Genomic DNA, 2,901 nt, shown 5'->3' with positions numbered 1-2,901 from the left:
TGTGAGTCCTGTCGGTCCCCTTCAGCTTCTCTCTCTTCCTCTTCTAGCCTGTGTTCAGTAACGTTATTTTTATTAAACTCAGATATACAGTAACTCAAGGATAAAGGCCTTCGTCTTCCCTCTTAGTTACCATCTACAGACTGAGGAATTCAGGGACATAAAATTGCATATCTATATTAGTAAGAACAATATATAGTTCATACCAGAATGTTTTGAAATACTTAAAAGAATAATGAAAACAAATAATCTGTGACGTTTCTTAAACATAGCTGCCTCTTCAGCTTGCTAACATTTGTGCTTTATGGCCTATCTCCTTTTCTTTACCTCATGTGAACCTACAATTAGCTAGCTAACAAACAACTGGCTAAAACTCGATAGTCCGCTATATTGAGCATAATTTGCACAAATCCATATTGTAGGTAGATATCTTCATTCTGTAACTGCTTACTGATTTAGACTGTATATTATATATTTTGAATAAGGCCTAATATTTATTTTAGTTAATGTTTAGCGAAAATCCTGTCAGTGTCAGTTAATGGTTGCTGACGGATGTTACTTCTCAAAGTGAGTAGCACCAGAGACCCTCCCCCAGGTCTCATATAATTGGCTTACAACTTACAAGGTCTGATATGATTGACTGAACCGGCTTTGCACTTTTCCCCAATGCTAAACAGTAGAGGATTGCTGTCTCATGTTGTCTTGTTAGAAAATCTCTGGTAGCACTGCTGAGGCAATGGTGGATTAGAGCAGCAGCATCAGCACCTCCCAAGCTCAAGCTGTGCTATCACAGTATATTGTACATTTGAAGACTTGATGGCACAGTTGAATAATAAAGATTGAATGGAATATACTGTTGTCTTTTGAACTAACACTGTACATTCATTTGGGGAGGGGACTAAAAAAGACCTCTGAAATTGGCCTAGTGATGCCCCTGATGTTCTGTGATGAGAGCAGTAAATTAGTCAGAATTATGTTTTCTTAACTTAGCTGCCGAAAGTTAGCTTGGCAGTCAGATTTTCTGATTGATATTGCAACTGCGATTTACATTTACATTACATTCACAAGTTCAAGCCTGTTAATTTGGCCAGAAAGACCAGAACAACAACTTTTTCTGGACATGAACCCTGAACATGCCAGACTGCTAGTTAGCTGTGATTTGTTTTATTAATTGTGATGTCAGAACATGTTTTTTTTAGTTGCTTGTGGTTGGTCTAACTCTTCCACAGGCAGTTTAAAAGCTCTGACATCAGGTTACTCTTCTCTCCATAAGACAATGTTGTTGATAATATAGGCTATAATTAAAATTGTGGCTCTTGCGATTTCAATATTGCACTTTTTAAAATTGGACAGGGAGTGCTCTTGTGAAAGAAAGTCATTTAATTGAGGGGACAATGCTTACTTCAATAGATTTATCTCTATTACACTTCAAAATGACTTGTAAACTAGGGCAACCAAACAGCTATGCTGCAAAAAAGTGAATTAGTCTGAGGAAGTGTAAGTGTGTTATCATTGCACACACATAAATAAAAGGCTTAACTAAAGCATTAAGTTGAGAGGTAACATATGCTTCATCCATAGGTTTGCACGGCGAGCAGTGGCACCCGATCAAGGCAGAAGAGGCAGCAGCATCAGAACGCACAGGATGGGCAGCTGTTCAACTCGGCAAAGGAAAGAAAGGAAAAACACACAGAGGCAGTTCTGCAATGGGTGATTGATTAATTTGAAGTAGTTTAAATGATTGATTGGTTCAAGTGAATAATTTTGACTAGTTCATGTAGCAACAGCAGTAGTATCAGTGGGGTCAGGTTGTGAGGGTGAGGTTTGCACGGCGTGGGAGAGCAGGAGGCTCAATGTTGGTAAGCCGGTCCAGAGGGCTGGCGAGCAGTGGCACCCGATCAAGGCAGAAAAGGCAACAGCATCAGAACGGACAGGATGGGCAGTTGTTCAACTCGGCGAAGAAAAGAAAGGAAAACACACAGAGAGGAAACACACAGAGAGTCAGTTCTGTAATGGGTGACCGATCACAAATTACAGTGTTAGCAGAGACTCTGGCAGGTATAGAACTGACAGGGAAAACTAATTAACAAAGGCTTGACTATACAAGTACGTTTTTAGCCTAGACTTAAACACTGAGGCTGTGTCTGAGTCCCGAACATTAACAGGAAGACTATTCCAAAACCGGGGGGCTTTGTATGAGAAAGCTCTCCCCCCGACGTAATTTTATTAATTCTAGGTACTAATAGTAAGCCAGCACCTTGTGATCTAAGTAGGCGTGATGGTTCATAGCGAGAGAGAAGTTCACTCAGGTACAGAGGGGCGAGTCCGTTTAGAGCTTTATAAGTCAGCAAGAGAATTTTATAATCAATCCGAAATTTAACTGGCAACCAGTGTAAGGTTGATAAAACTGGGCTGATATGGTCGAACTTTCTGGTTCTTGTAAGGACTCTGGCTGCAGCGTTCTGGACCAACTGAAGCTTGTTAAGGCTTTTGCTGGGACATCCAGCCAGCAGGGCATTACAGTAGTCTAGCCTTGAAGTAATAAATGCATGAACTAACTTTTCTGCATCCTGTAGAGATAATGCATTTCTCAATTTAGCAATATTGCAGAGATGCGGGAAGGCTGTTCTAGTAATATTAGTTATATGTGCGTCGAAGGACAGATCAGGGTCTATAATGACACCAAGGCTTTTTACAGATAAGCTTGATGCAACTGAGAAATTGTTAAGTTTAAGTGTAAAATCAGACAGTTTGTTTCTAGCTGCTTTTGGACCAAGAAGCAGAACCTCTGTTTTATCCGAGTTTAGAAGGAGAAAGTTACTCAACATCCAGTCCTTTACATCTTTTATACAGTCTTCAATCTTGCTAAGTTTAATTCTATCATCTGGGTTGCTTGCTAAATAT

Source organism: Colossoma macropomum, unplaced genomic scaffold (genome assembly GCF_904425465.1).
Source record: "Colossoma macropomum unplaced genomic scaffold, Colossoma_macropomum, whole genome shotgun sequence".
NCBI classification, from domain to species: domain Eukaryota; kingdom Metazoa; phylum Chordata; class Actinopteri; order Characiformes; family Serrasalmidae; genus Colossoma; species Colossoma macropomum.
This window is presented reverse-complemented; position numbering follows the sequence as displayed.